We start from the raw sequence: 16,805 nt of genomic DNA on the forward strand, positions 1-16,805 counted from the left end.
GTTGGATTAACTGATAAACACAGTTCTAAATATCAGTGTTAATTACAACTTTCGCGAAATAAATAAAACTTCAATCATTCATTACAAACATTCAAACTTGTATTTAAAAACATAACATAAAACATCTTATTTAATCATCATGACATTTCTTTTTGCAGATGCCAGCTTCTTCAGATCCTGCCATGTGTCTCCCTCAAGCTAACCGCTTCAGTCTATTAACATGCGTGCATACTAAAAGTCAGCTACGCTGAGTGAGTTCTAGTTAAAGCAGGTAACATACAATACATTCACATACTTACATATACGTAACCGTAAACACATATTACTTACTTAACTTTCTTATCTTTCTTTCGTACATACATAAGTATAAACTTTCCTTTTTCTTTATTTCTTTCTTTCTTTCATGCTTTTATATTTTATCTTGCTTTACAAACATACTTATACTTTTTAAAGAGCCTTTCGCCCTATAACCTCAGTGATATTATTAGGTTCTGCCACCCTTAAAGAGCCTTTCGCCGTATAACCTCACAGATATTATTAGGGTCTGCCACCCTCCTACATAAATATTATTAGGGTATGACACCCTTATTCACATATATTATTAGGGTCCGTCACCCTCCTTCACGGATATTATTAGGGTCTGTCACCCTCCTTCACACATATTATTAGGGTCTGCCACCCTCTTACTGTTAATTCATACATACCTTCCTTTTCTTTTATATTTATATACTTTCATACATACTCTTAATACTTTTTACATCATTCATATATCATACATACATCATTAGTAGATGTTCATATATCATAGATACATCATTCATAAACTTTCACGTAGCATACATTTACCACATAAGGTGAGTGTATTAACTAATCGCATTGAGTATGCACACAGCCCCGAAAACATGACAAGGAAACTCACCTGAGCTCGGTTCCTTTCCGAGTTAATGGTAACTCCTCTCTTCAACCAGGGGCGGCTAATTGTATAACAATTACACGTATCAATAAACTATCACTACCCATATCGTACTTCTAGTTTATTATAACCCTCAACGAACAGGGGTCCGGGGACAGCGGGGTCTAGGAGCGACAGCCCCTAGTAGGGTCCAAGGGGCAGAGCCCCTAGCTGGGGTTGAGCTGCCAGGTCAACTTGGAAAAATTTTATTTTCATTAAAGGTCCTTTACTAAAGTTTCATCAAAATCCAATTCTCATTAAATATTTAAGTAATATTTTTTTCTGGGTAAGCACCATTCGCTACCCCATTCGTTATAACAAATGGCTTGATCTGAGTCTCAACGAGATGAATGAGTCCATAACGAGTGACTAAGGTCATTCGTGCTTTCTTTGAGACTAATGAAAGGCTCATTTGTTACAGGAGGACGTATCTATAATGAATGGTTCCATTCGCTGTCTCCTCATGGCAAATGAATGGATAGCGAATGAATAAGGTTATTTGTGACTTCTATTGGACGAATGAAAGGCTCATTCGTTACAAGAACATATGAATGCATCTTATTCACTATGATTGCTTAACGAATGATCAAACATTCATTTATCATAACGAATGGATATTAGATATTATCCAATCTTTGACTCCAGTTTTCAAAGTCAAAATCGTCAAGAACGCCAAACAGTCAAAAGACACCAGATTCTCAATTAACCTTCAAATCCCGATGAAACAATACAAATTTGGTATCAATAGGTTCGTATACATAGCGCCTACAAACCCTAATCATCCAAACACCCAAACATCGTGTTTAAATGGTGCGTTTGATCGATATATACATGCATTTTAACATGTGATCAATTAACCCAGCAGATGTTAACGAATTTCAACGAGGATTGTTGCGTTTGATTCATTTTTACCATATATATATATAGATCTAGGAATACTAAACAAGCCGAACAGATTTTTGTTATAGAACATAACTTAAACGAATTGGTTTAACGAACACGATCTAAGCTTGGTGTATGTCTTGCTCATGACGACGCTCTAACACCCACAAGCTCGGGTCTTTTCCTTCGGATCTTGGTCTGAGATAAAGGAAGGTGTTTGTGAGTGTTTTTTAGTGTGTTATGAATGCTAGATGGTAAGAATGAGGGTTTTAGGGTTTTAGGGAGGTTTAAAGGATTTATATACCCTTAATCCCATGGACCTAAGGCCCATCACCCTCCCTTAGTCCATCTTTTAAATGTCCAAGCCCACACTCTAATAGTTTATTTATCTAACTGGATAACGACACGTTATTAAATATACTAAATTTCTTTTGTTTATTTTTCTCAAAAGTAGGATGTTACATGGCAACAAATGTCACTAGCATACGTTACTTTCTCAATGCAATGGAAGACATGAAAAAAGAAATGAAGATTTAGCTAAATGGTTATTGGAGATTCCACCCACCATTTGGTTAAAAGCCCATTTTACAGGCAGAGCAAAGTGTGACGTAGTTTTGAACAACATGTGCGATGTATTTAACAAGCAGTTAGTTGGTGCAAGAGACAAGCCTATAGTCACTTGTTTGGTGTTCGTTAGAGACTACATGACAAAAGGATGGTAAATGTGAGGAAGGTTATAGCAAAGGCTCAAGGACCATTAACACCAGTTTCTCTGCCAATGTTTAATAAGATAAAAAGTGAATCACAAAATTTACATGTTCTAATGATGGATTCTATAAAGTATCAGGTACATAGGTAGTTAACGCATTTTGGCTTTTACTGTTTTGTAATCATTTGCTTTTCCATTATTAGGTGACTGGTCCAAGATCCTAGTGTGTCGTGAATGTGTAAAAGAACAATTGTGAATGCAGGAGTTGAGATTTGACATGCATGCCTTGTAAACATGCCCTTGCGACATGATAGATAATGGTATTATCGGAGTTGAACCACGGAAATGGGTTGATAGATGCCATTGGTTAAGCACTTATGAAAGTGTGTACGAGATGTCATAGAAGCCATTAATGGACAAACTTTTTGGACTCCCTCTACTGTTTCACTTTATAACTTGTTGCTCCTAAACATCATAAACATGTAACAAAAGAATATGTTAACCTGTATAAGTATTTTGTATCCATTATGTAATCACTTTTGTTGGGTTATGTAACCAATTTTAAATGCAAATGTGTACATGAATTGAATAGATCGGAAGAACCAAAAAAAAAAAGAGGCACAAGTCAATACAAGAGGTTGAGGATCAATTTGATAAGGAGGTTAAAATGACTAGGAAGGGTCACCATTACATGTAGCAAATGTAGAAACAAGGGACACAACTATTCAATAATCAAGGGTCAAGGTGGGGAAGCATCTTCACAAGCTGTGTCACAAGGTGCACCGTCTTGTTTATCTTAAGACAATGTTTGCCTCATGAATTTGTTAGTGGAGACAATGTTTATTTTAAGCTGAAGACATGTGTTTGTTTCATTTTTGTTATGTTCAAGACAATGTTTGACTGTTATGTTTATGTCAAGACTGAATTCATATTTGTGATGTTCTAATGTGCTAAATATTCATATCAAATTCTTGTTAGATTCATGTTGATGTTGAAGTACGTATGACATTCATTATCTAAATATTAAAAATGTAGAAGCCGAATGTTGGGCTAGTATTAGTTTGATTTGTATTTTGGTTTTGGGCTTGTATGTGAACCAAGATCCAAGAGATCTCAGTGGGCTTTTGGTTTGTATTAGGCTAGGGTGTAGTACCTATATATATACAATGTATTTTGGTTTCTTAGTTTGGCCGTTCAGAATTGTTGGTGAACAAGATATTGTGTGGTATTGTGCTTAAGCACCAGACGTAATAATATGTGTGTTTTGAAGCATCTTGTTTTTGTTCTTTACGTGTTTAATCATTTATCATTGAATCATATCCTGTTAACTTCTGCTTCACAATGAGATCATTTGGTATCACATTGAATGATCCGTTCCAAGGACTTACAATTGGTATCAGCGCCTATTGACCTATACTAGACTCGGTTGTGATATCATAGATTAAAGAATTATGGTTTGTTAATCATCTTGGTGGACGTGGTGTTTGTGTTTCCGGTGAATTATTCATCGAAGAAGGAAAGAGATACTTTTGGTCAAAGATTAAGTTATCTTTGGTAAAAATTTAAATCCCATTAACTTCGGGATTTAGTTATTACCAAACTTAACTGGTTAAAGAAATCTTGTGTGTTTTCAGGATCACTTAAGATTTTTCAGCCAAAATTTTGTTGGAATTACGTATGCCCGAGACACATATTTATATTAATGTGGCTAACTGTGTTTGATCCAAGTCGGGTCATACCCAATAACAAGCTAGACAACACCAAATGTATTCTTTTAATGATTTGATCATTTAAACGAATACCGAACACTACGTGTTTAGAAAATTGGTTTTCTAAACAAACACACTTGAGGATTTAAATAAATTATCTGGATAATTTGTTTATATAAATTAATTATTTAATTGGTTAAATAATTACATAAATGTATGTGCATTTTATAAAAATGAGTTTTATAAAATAAGAGATGGAGATATTTAAATGTTAAAACAAAAAAAAAAAAAAAAAAAAAAAAAAAAAATAATAACAAAACCGGCCACCCCATGTGGGTGGATGGTTTGTCCATTTATTATTTTGTCCTTTTGTGTTGACATCTCCTTTATACATCTCCAATCACAACACATGCAAAGCATCACTCCTCTCTCCATTTTGAATTCAAGTTTTGAATCAAAAACTCTCTCCTTCCCTCTCCTAAAACTCACGGCCAACCTTGGCATTTTGGGAGAGCTTGGTGAGCTTGTTTTGGTGTTCAAGAATCCTAGCAAATAACTTGGTGTTGTTGCAAAAGGCTTGGGGTATCACTCTCTTGAGGTTTTCTTCTTTGGAGGCTTGCCATTCATCCACCATCATCTTCAATATCTTACTTATTCTTCTAAAGGTAGAAGAAGGTACATTTACATTTTGTGAGCATATTGTTCTTGTAATTTTGATCCTTGTTCATTGGGTTTTGATTTTAACATAATGGTATGTTCTTTAACAAGTATTAAGATATAAGCTTCCGTTGCGTTTTCTAGTTAAATATTGTTAACTTGACTTTGATAAACTTGTATAAAACCCAACAATGGCATCAAGAGCCGGTTACAAGGACTTATGCTCCTTGCATGTTCATAAATTTCGGGTTTTTTCATGGGTGAAAAAGGGGTCCGAAATTTTGGTGGATTTAACCCCCATGGTTTTGTAAGATCTTGACATGCATGGAAAGATCTTAGGAAACCATTATTAACATTTGCATGTTGAAAATTGTAAAATTTTGGGGGGGGGGGTTTGGGCCGTAGCCTCTTGGGGGGGGGGGGGGGGCCGATTCCTTTGATGTTTTGGGCAATGGTTGCTTAGGTTGCATGCTTAGAACATTTGGTATGTTTGGATGTGTCATAACCGAAACCGAGACCTTGGATGTGTTGATTGTTGTTATGTGTATGTTGGTTATATTTATTATTCAATATGGTTGTAATAATTCATATTTTAGGCTTGTGTAATTTATTTATTCATAAGTTGGTATGTAATAAATAGATTAGTTGCATTTTCTTTGTTTTAGAAAAATATGTATTAGGATACATTTTGTAAAAATTGAAGATGCAAGAATTGGTGGATTTGGGCCTTGGACCAAATTTTGGGCTTGTTGGGCCTCACCGGCCCATCATGGGATTCAAGCCCATTAAGCCCATAAATTTCACTCTTGGGCCCAAGAAGACTTTTGGAAGTTTGGAGCCCATTTACAAGCCCAACAAGAACACAACAACTTGGAAAGGATACTTGAAGCATTTGGATGCAAGGTCAAGTGGGAGTCAACATTCCATCCTTGTGTCATGTTTTGTCCCTTAGGTGAGACTTATGACCTATACTTGTTTCGGCTAACAAGTATGGTCAAACTTAGCGGTTCTCGGTTATGACTATATTTTGCATGTATGCTTGGTTGTTTGTTTTACTTTATGTAATGTGTGGTTGATAGATATTAGGATATCCAAACCGTCACATAGGAACGACAACTAGCATAAAACGGGTTCTAATATATATTTGGTAATATCGCGTCAATTAGTTAATAAAATGGGTTTATTAAAACTAAGCGATTACTCACATATAATAAAATTGGTTTTATTATAACTAGAACCTTGAAAATTGGTTTTCAAAATCGCCATATTACTAAATGCATGTTAGGATATGGCATAATGTTTTTCAAACTAGAATATTGGAAAACTTAAAAATCCCTTTTTCATAATTACCAAGGAAACAAGTCTAACACCATCCTTTTGTAAGACACTTAACGTATTAGGAAACTTTAAATGGGATAAAGGTCACCTAACCATTTTAGAGCAAACTAATATACTTAAGGTAATATTAACATAATTGTGGGATAAAGGTCACCTAACCACTTGTATGTTAATCTTACATGTTTATACAAGTAGGACGACTTGAATTGGAAACCATGTGATAAAGGTCACCTAAGCATGGGGTCCAATGGTGTTGATGGGATAAACATGCCAACACGAAATAAGGATTTCGAATGGTCCCATACCTCTAGAAGTTGCAAAGGGTTGCAATTGTCAAGGTTGACTACCTTGTTAAATCAAATAACGGGATAAAGGTCACCTAACCAAAATTTGATTTATCGTTGGATTCTAGAATTTAATTATTATTTTAAAATTTGGAATAAAAGGGTATTAATAATTAAATTGTTTATAATACTAAAATAAAACTTTGTTAAATTTTGTAGATGGCCGCTAACAATGCAAACACCTCTACCCATAACACCCGTAACCTATCCTTAAGAACCATCCTTGAAAAGGATCGTCTAAACCATAATAACTTTATGGATTGGTATCGCAACTTGAGAATAGTTCTCAAACAAGAAGAGATATCATATGTCTTAGACGATCCCATTCCCGACGAGCCTAACGTGGAAGATGAAGAGGCTTATTACGATTGGGTCAAGTACACCAAAGATTCGGTACAAGCCTCTTGCCTCATGTTAGCAACTATGATTCCCGAAATCCAAAAGGATTTCGAGCATCATGGGGCATACGACATGATAACTCAATTGAAGGAAATGTTCCTTCAACAAGCTAGAGCGGAACGTTTCGAAACGGTTCGAGCGTTTCATGCATGTCGTATGGAGGAAACCCAAAGCGTCTCATCTTATGTCCTAAAGATGAAAAGCTACATTGAAAAGCTAAATAGGTTGAATTGTCCCGTGTCTAATGAGTTGGCTACGGATTTGATCCTCAACTCATTGACCAAAAGGTTTGAAACTTTTGTCATAAATTATAACATGAATGGATGGGACAAAAGCATTGGTGAGCTTCACGCAATGCTAAGAACGGCCGAAGCGGGAATGGGTAAAAAGGTTTTACCCGTTCTAACAATCAATGAAGGCAAAAGGGGACATAACTCCAACCCCAAAGCAAATGTTGCTAAGGGCAAGGGCCACGTTCAAGGAAAGGGAAAGAGGAAAGCCATCACGCCCTACAAACCGAAGGAAAAGAAGCAAAAGGTTGCGGCGCAAGATCCATGCTTTGAGTGTGGAGAGATAGGTCATTGGAAAAGGAATTGTCCGACCTATCTCAATGCGTTAAAAGATAAGAGGGATGCGGGGCATACCTCAGGTATTATCTTTACTATACATATTGAACTAAATGTTATTTCTTCAAATACATGGGTACTTGATACCGGATGTGGAACTCACATTTGCAATTTGTTGCAGGGGTTCAAAAGAAGTAAACAACTCAACAAAGGGGACATTAGTCTCTTTATGGGCAATGGAGCAAGAGTTGAAGTCCAAGCCCAAGGAGACTACATATTAAAGCTTCCAAGTGGTTTGGAAGTAATTTTGAAGAATGTTTTGTATGCTCCTAAGTTAAGGAGAAACATTATTTCCGTGTCCCTTTTGAAACAATGTGGCTTTGATTTTAAATTTATGGATTATGATATTCATGTTTTGATGAATGGCATATTTTATTTTAAAGCTATACCCATGAATGGTATATATGAAATAGATCAAAGTGGTATGTCACATAGTAGTTCAATGTATAATGTCAACACCAAGAAACTCAAGAAGGACTTGGGTGATCCCTATCTTTGGCATTGTCGCCTTGGACATATAAGCAAGAATCGCATGCAAACTCTTCGCAAGAGTGGTATTCTAGAAACCAATGAGTTTGATTCATTTGATGTATGTGAATCTTGTTTACAAGGCAAAATGACAAAGCAACCCTTTAATAAAACTTTTGAAAGGTCAAAAGAATTATTGGGTATCATACATTCGGATGTATGTGGTCCTTTTAGACCAATGACTAGGAATGGTGAAAGATACTTCATTACCTTTATTGACGATTATAGTCGATATGGTTATGTGTACTTAATGAAACACAAAGATGAAGCTTTTGAAATGTTCAAAGACTTCAAAGCTGAAGTAGAAAGACAACTCAAAACCACAATCAAAGTACTTCGTAGTGATAGAGGAGGTGAATACCTAAGTGGTATTTTTCAAGATCATCTTAAGAGTTGTGGAATTATTTCACAACTTACTCCACCTGGAACACCACAACATAATGGTGTGTCTGAAAGGAGAAATCGTACCCTATTAGATATGGTTCGATCGATGATGGCTAGAAGCACTTTACCTCTATCATTTTGGGGCTATGCTTTACTTTCCGCTGTTCGCATATTGAATATGGCTCCAACCAAGAAAGTGGAGAAGACACCTTTTGAAGTATGGCATGGAAAGGCTCCATCGCTATCATTCTTAAAAGTTTGGGGTTGTGAAGCTTATGTAAAGCAATACACCCCAAACAAATTAGAAGTCCGATCCACTAAGTGTATCTTTATAGGTTATCCTAAAGATGATTTAGGATATTACTTTTACGATCCTAGTGAGCAAAATGTTATTATTGCTCGAAAGGGTAAGTTCTTGGAAACTAAGTTCCTTGAGGAAGGAACTAATAGTAGAACAGTGAAATTTGATGAGGATCAAGAATCACAAGATGATACACAATTGGTTGATACTAGCACTCAACAAGAGGTTGTTGAAAGTGATCAAGTGGTTGATCAAAACACACAAAACGTTCGCAGATCTGGTAGAGTTAGCAATCCACCCGAAAGATATGGATTTTTTGTAGAAGGTTGCTACGTGGTAGATTCGGATGAACCAACCACATACCGTGATGCAATGTCCAAGAATGATTGTGACAAATGGCTTGAAGCCATGAACGTTGAGATGCAATCCATGTATGACAACCAAGTTTGGGAATTGGTTGAACCACCACTCAACTCCAAAGCTGTTGGAAGTAAGTGGGTTTTCAAAAGAAAAACGGATATGCATGGAAACTTGGATACTTATAAAGCAAGACTTGTAGCTAAAGGTTTCACTCAAACTCAAGGGGTTGATTATGATGAAACTTTTTCGCCTGTGGCAATGCTAAAGTCTATTAGGATATTATTTGCCATAGCCGCACATTATGATTATGAAATTTGGCAAATGGATGTCAAGACCGCTTTCCTAAATGGATATCTTGAGGAAGATGTCTATATGGTTCAGCCTGAGGGTTTTGTCGATCCGAAACATCCTAAAAAGGTATGCAAGTTAAAGAAATCAATCTATGGATTGAAACAAGCATCTAGAACTTGGAATCATCGTTTTGATGAAGAAATCAAAAATTTTGGGTTCATCAAGAACGCTGATGAGGCTTGTGTGTATAAAAAGGCTAGTGGGAGTATAATTACCTTCTTAGTATTGTATGTCGATGACATTCTACTATTTGGAAATGACATTCCAACCATGGAAAGCGTTAAGGCTTGGCTTGGAAGTAGATTTTCCATCAAGGATCTTGGTGAAGCTGCCTATATTTTGGGAATAAAGATCTATAGGGATAGGTCAAGGCGCTTGATAGGTTTGAACCAAAGTACATACATTGATAAAATCTTGAAAAGGTTCAAGATGGAAAACTCCAAGAAAGGTTTTGTACCTATTCAAAGAGGGACCATATTGAGTTCAGCTCAATGTCCAAGCTCAAAGGGTGAGCAAGACATGATGAAACAAATCCCATATGCTTCTGCTATAGGATCCATCATGTATGCGATGATATGTACTAGACCGGATGTGTCATGCGCTTTGAGCATGACAAGCAGATACCAACAGAATCCAGGAGACAGTCATTGGATGGCTGTTAAGAACATATTGAAATACCTTAGGAGGACTAAGGATATGTTTCTGATATATGGATCTGGTGAGGAGGAACTCGCTATAAAAGGTTACACGGATGCGAGCTTCCAAACTGATCGAGATGATTCTCGATCACAATCTGGGTATGTGTTCACTCTTAATGGAGGAGCTGTCTCTTGGAAGAGCTCAAAACAGGAAGTGGTAGCATTGTCCACTACAGAATCAGAATACATCGCCGCTTCATTGGCAGCTCAAGAAGCTGCATGGTTGAAGAAATTCATTACCGATCTAGGGGTGGTCTCTTCCATTCAAGACCCCCTAGAAATCTTTTGTGACAACGAGGGTGCGATTGCTCAAATCAAGGAACCTCGTTCGCACCAAAAGACAAGGCACATAGAGCGGAGATTCAACTACATAAGGGATGAAGTTGAAAAAGGAAAGATATGTATTCGCAAAGTTGGAACTGATCAAAATCTTGCGGATCCATTTACGAAGCTCCTAGAAAGACCGAAACATGAGCGTCATGCGAGTGGCTTAGGACTTCGATATTCTAGTAATTGGATTTGATCTATTTTGTATTAAAGTTTAAAAGACTTTTGTAATTTAACTCTTTTATGTGATTATAGAATCTTGAGTTAAATTCTAATTTTGCATGTTTAATCCATGAATAAGTTATCTTATTCTAAAAGTCCGTAGTCGATCACATTTGTGGGAACAAATATGAAGCAAGACTATTATGAACTAGGATTGGTGGATATTCATAAGAAATGAATATGGAGCATAGGTTTGCTGCCAAAGTTCATAGATATTTGTGGGATACAAATATTGGACTGACCCGCTCTCAATATTACTACATGGAGTCGATTGACTTGATCATTAGTAATCTTGAGTAAAGGAGAATTTCATATTATCCTTAGACCTGAGATGTATATTGGGTCTTGATTTTCACCAAGTATTACACTTTGACTCTCCCCTTCGCTATTCGTAAAAGATGGTACATAAGGATGAGCTCAGGTGGAGTATAAAGTGATAGTGAGAGGCGTATACAGTCAAGACGGAATTTGTTCCTCTTATGTGTTGAGAGTTTAGATGTCTAAGGCCTGATAAAGTTGAATTGTAAAGAGAATGATCACCTATGTCTCTTAGATCCAACATGACATCTAGTAACAAAGGGATATAATGATAGATTCACCTAAATCATATCAAGTAAGGGACTTGAAGGGATGATGTTATTGAATGGCACTTCGTCAAACACATTAGGGGTGGTGAACTGTTGTTAGGCGGTATTCACCACTTGCATTAATTTTCTATGTATCTCGTGCAAGTGGGAGATTGTTGGAATTACGTATGCCCGAGACACATATTTATATTAATGTGGCTAACTGTGTTTGATCCAAGTCGGGTCATACCCAATAACAAGCTAGACAACACCAAATGTATTCTTTTAATGATTTGATCATTTAAACGAATACCGAACACTACGTGTTTAGAAAATTGGTTTTCTAAACAAACACACTTGAGGATTTAAATAAATTATCTGGATAATTTGTTTATATAAATTAATTATTTAATTGGTTAAATAATTACATAAATGTATGTGCATTTTATAAAAATGAGTTTTATAAAATAAGAGATGGAGATATTTAAATGTTAAAACAAAAAAAAAAAAAAAAAAAAAAAAAAAAAAAAAAAATAATAACAAAACCGGCCACCCCATGTGGGTGGATGGTTTGTCCATTTATTATTTTGTCCTTTTGTGTTGACATCTCCTTTATACATCTCCAATCACAACACATGCAAAGCATCACTCCTCTCTCCATTTTGAATTCAAGTTTTGAATCAAAAACTCTCTCCTTCCCTCTCCTAAAACTCACGGCCAACCTTGGCATTTTGGGAGAGCTTGGTGAGCTTGTTTTGGTGTTCAAGAATCCTAGCAAATAACTTGGTGTTGTTGCAAAAGGCTTGGGGTATCACTCTCTTGAGGTTTTCTTCTTTGGAGGCTTGCCATTCATCCACCATCATCTTCAATATCTTACTTATTCTTCTAAAGGTAGAAGAAGGTACATTTACATTTTGTGAGCATATTGTTCTTGTAATTTTGATCCTTGTTCATTGGGTTTTGATTTTAACATAATGGTATGTTCTTTAACAAGTATTAAGATATAAGCTTCCGTTGCGTTTTCTAGTTAAATATTGTTAACTTGACTTTGATAAACTTGTATAAAACCCAACAAATTTATGGGTTCTCGGTGGATTTCATCTGTTCTTGGCCAGCTTTAAGCGTTCTCAGTCAACTTTAAGTGTTTCCTATGGACTTTGGCTGCACTCGGTCAACTAAGAGTGTTTTCGGCTGATTTTCTTGAATCTCGGTCAATGCTAGTTCTCGGTCAACTATTGTTTTCCGCTGGATTATATATTGGGCATGATCATATTAGGCCTTAAGTAAACTAATAAACTGTTTGGACTTATTTTCTGGACCAAACCATTAACCTTTACCCAAAAATGGACCAATAACAAATTAGTCAACTAATGCTACACCATATCAAGAACTGGACTCTATAATGGGAGTTGCCACTCGTATACCTCGTCTACTGTCTCATGAGAGGTTTAGCGAGTGGAAGTTCAGGTTTGAGAGGTAAAAATGAAAGATGCCAAAATTTGGAGAAGTATTGTTAGAGGCCCTCAAGTTATCAGGTATCAACGTGAAAACTCTCAAGAAGTTGTTGTGAAACCTATTGAACTGTATGATGATGCTGATTTTGAAAAGATTGAAGAGGACGACAATGCGCTTTCTACTTTAACCATGGCACTTTCACCCGAGATTGCCATGGGATTTAGAGAATTAAAGTCTGCTAAGGCATTATGGGAAGCCCTGAATCAAGTGTATGAAGGAAATTAGGATATGAGGAGAAGTCGTCAAGATCTCTTGCGACAGAAGTTCAACATGTTCAATCACGTTCTAGGAGAGTCGTTGGAAACTCAGCTGCAGAGATTCATATCTCTTGTGACTGAGATGAGATCGGCTAATATCAGTCCGACTGCTGCTGAAACAAACAATAAACTAGTAAATTCCCTGCCTCAAAGCTGGGATATGAATGTTGCGGTGATCAAGAAGACGAAATATCTCAACAGGCTAACTCTTTCAGAAGTTATGGCAATCATCAAGGCTTGTGACATGGATAACAAGCAGCAAGCCATAAACCATGCAAACTCTTACCATGCAAACTCTAACAATGCACTTATCTCATAAGATAGCTTCTCAATGTTTAAGGCTTCTCAAGGGTATTATACTCAGCAGTATCAGCCTCAAAATAATTTCTCAATGTTCAAGTCATCTCAGGGTCAATTCTCACAGGCACCACCACAACCAACTCCCGTGTTCTTTCCTCAGTCTGCTCAACCAACTGCTTCAGCTGCTAAGTCCCAGCCTTCGGCTGGATCTTCCGGTAAGTCTCCCAGTCAGATTCCCTCAATTTCAAAGGAAATTTAGGAAAACATCACCTTAATGGCAGGGTTCATAATTTGCTACAATGTTTTTCTTGCTGGAGATCTGGTTCAACTAGTAGTAGCTGCTAAGCTGGATCAAATTCATCCTGATGATGTAGAGGAAATGGACATTTCTAGGCAAATCGCCATAGCAGTGTTTCGTGCAAAGAAATTTACTAAGAGAACAGGCCGAAACAACTGGAACGTGCCAGCAAATCAGATGGTGGGATTTAATAAGGATACTCTGAGGTGCTATAACTTTCACGAGTCGGGTCACTTTGCTCGTGAATGCATTATCCCAGCGAAGGAAGGAAACAGAGAAAGGGCGCTGGTTCTAGTGGGAAATGCTAGACGAGAAAATGGGGCAGGGACGACTGAAGGTGAGTGAGGTTTGGTAGCTCAACAATTATCCTGGAATGATCACATGGCAACCCTCAGCATAAACAATCAGACTATAAACTTTGCTCGTGTTGAAATTGCTGAAGAAGAAAATGTTGTTGAGGAACAAATTAAGGAGATTCAATTTGCGTTCGTGGCCATCACTCCTTCCAGCTCATCCGAGGTAAGTTCCAAATTATGTTCTCAAGCTTGTGTTAATAAAGTAGATCTATACAAATCCCATAATAGTAATTTGCTTAGAGAAATGGAATGAATAAAATCTGAAAATTTTAATCTTAAGACAAATGAGAAAGCTTTCAAAGATACAAATTGAAGCACAGAAGAAGGATTTTTCTAAACTTCAATCTGATTTTAGTATAAAATGATGTCACCACCTTGATGCCAAACAAAAAATTGTTGAGTTAACTGCTGAACTGGAAGCCTCTAAGCTAGAAATTATAAATTTAACTATTAAATTTGAAAGATCTGAACTAGACGACTTTATGAAATTTGATGACTCCAGTGTTGTTAACTCCATGATTGAGAACCAATTATGGTGGAAAAAAATACCGGTGAAGGTATAGGGTACAGTATTGTACCTCCTCCATATAATGACAACTATGCTGCACTTCCTGCTACCAAAGAGCAGGAAGAAAAGTTTCAAAACATGCAGTATGGTAAACCGGCTGAAAATAGCAAAGGCGATCTTGACTCGTGAGATCCACTGAATCAACCTCAGGGGTGAATGATACTAATGTGTTTACTTCACATGCAAATAAAGTAATTGCTGAGGATTGGACTGATGAGGATGATGATTTACTTGTTTTAAATAATAAAGACTTTAATTCTCATATTCCTTTAAATTTACCTGCTTTGAATTATGTGACTTCAAATGTTTGTGTGGGCTTTGTTTTTCAGAGCAAAGACAATTGTGTGGTTGATTCCTTTACAACTTTGAAATCTGGTGGTGTGTCCTTGAATAAATTTGATAAAAATATGACTCATCATAAATATATATCACCTAAGTTTGTTAAAGAAGGAAGTTCAAATGATCAAAATTGTGATAAACCAAGCAATAACTCAGGTGGTAAACGCCAAGTGAAGCAAGATAGCTCTCACAACATGTCCATACAAGGAGTTGACCATAATGAATTCCATATAAAGCGTCAAACATGTTTCAATTGTGGTACTCCTGGTCATATTGCTAGAAATTGTCCACACCGCCCATATGTCCCATATTACGGATACTATCAGAGGAATATGCCTCAAAATACCTATCAAAGAAAATCAAGGTATTATAAGGCAAATCCCTTTTACGGTGACTGGAAAAGAAACATAGTTGGTAGGTTTAGTCCTCATCAAACCAAGCCTAACACGCTTTGGAAGGGTGGTAGTAACTATGTTTCGGTCTCCAGAACCAAATCGGTTTTTGGAACAAAAAAAAGTTAGGAAGAAAAAGTCATATGTGTCTCCCACTCGTAAACCGGAGACTAAGCCATCCATTCATACAAAAGAACAGTAAATCTTCTAAAACTATATATGAATGGCTGCTAAATATCTTATGATCAAGATATCAAATTCTATATTAGATAACCGGGAAGACATTCATGGCAACCTGAAACAAGTTTAGATGACTCAGGTTCACCCAGTATTACTATGGACTGGGTACCAAAAACTAATTGATCTCACATATCGTGCAGGAACAGCTATGGAGGAATATCATCAGACCTTGGTATGTTGATAGTGGCTGTTCCATGCATATGACAGGGGACATCTCCCAACTACACGACATTCAAATCTTTAACGGTGGGTATGTTTCCTTTTGCGGGAGGAGAGAAAGGAGAGATTACTCAGAAGGGTACTGTAAGTAATGGTGTTCTAAAGTTTGATAATGTTAATTTTGTTCCTAAGCTGAAACACAGTCTGTTGAGAATCTCACAGATCTGTGATAAAGGTTTTTCAACCCATTTTATCAACAAAGAATGTTTGATGTTAAAACCTGGTATCATTATACCAAAGGATTGGGTTCTTGTTAAATCACAGAGAAAAGATAATGCTTATGTGATCGATATGAACAAAAATGTTCCTAATGAAATAACGTGCTTGTTTTCAAAACTGTTAGAACATAATGCCATGCTTTGGTATCGTCGTCTTGGTCATGCAGACATCAAAAATCTAAATCATCTTGCTAAAAACGACTTGGTGCGTGGTTTACCTGTCAAAGATTTGGTTACTATTGAAAAATGTGTGGCTTGTGCCTTGGGTAAGCACAATCATAAGTCTCACAGGCCAAAACTTGTTAACACCATTTCATCAGTTTTTCAGTTTCTGTATATGGACTTGTTCGGTCCCGTTCATGTTTTTGAGTCTTTCACGCAGCTCTTATTGTCTTGTTATTATTTATGATTACTCACGTTTCACTTGGGTGTTTTTCTTGTCAAATAAGAGTGAGATTGCATAATTGATTAAACGCTTCGTGGTGCTTATGGAGAATCAGCTCAACTTAAAGCTGAAGGGTATTCGATGTGACAATGGCACGGAATTCAATAATTCTACACTAAATTACTCTTGTACCGAAAAGGGGGTGCTTCGACAATACAGTTCAGCTCGGACACCACAACAAAATGGTGTTGCTGAAAGGAGGAACAGAACTCTTATTGAGGCGGCAAGAACTATGTTGTGTGATTTAAAGTTGCAATTGTTCTTCTGGGCAGAGGCTGTTAACACGGCATGTTATGTTTTTAAAA

This window comes from Bidens hawaiensis, unplaced genomic scaffold (genome assembly GCF_021521415.1).
Source record: "Bidens hawaiensis isolate Kalapana, Puna unplaced genomic scaffold, B.hawaiensis_p1.1 tig00008700_1, whole genome shotgun sequence".
Lineage (NCBI taxonomy): Eukaryota > Viridiplantae > Streptophyta > Magnoliopsida > Asterales > Asteraceae > Bidens > Bidens hawaiensis.